The sequence below is a fragment of the Callorhinus ursinus genome, unplaced genomic scaffold, assembly GCF_003265705.2.
Source record: "Callorhinus ursinus isolate GAN/ISIS: 27379988/994484 unplaced genomic scaffold, GSC_fseal_2.0 scaffold27, whole genome shotgun sequence".
Taxonomy (NCBI): Eukaryota; Metazoa; Chordata; class Mammalia; order Carnivora; family Otariidae; genus Callorhinus; species Callorhinus ursinus.
Genome location: NW_027397089.1, coordinates 16872644 through 16872901, shown reverse-complemented (window position 1 = coordinate 16872901; position 258 = coordinate 16872644).

The window sequence follows — 258 nt, the reverse complement described above, 5'->3', positions numbered from 1 at the left end:
AACGTAGTTTACAAATTTTCTCCAAATAAATCCTAAATGCTCGATGGCCATCTCAGATCTATATACCAGTGTGTTGCCTAAAGTTTGCTGTTGCAGTTACATAGACAAACCAAAGGATTTTACAAAAGTTGCAGTGATTGATTAAATAACTTTATCTTACGTTGAACTAGTGCTTGACTTATAAATTTCACTAGGTAAAATAAATAAAATTCTTAAGAAGAACATAGCTTATTCATTTAATTTTTTTTGTCTATAATA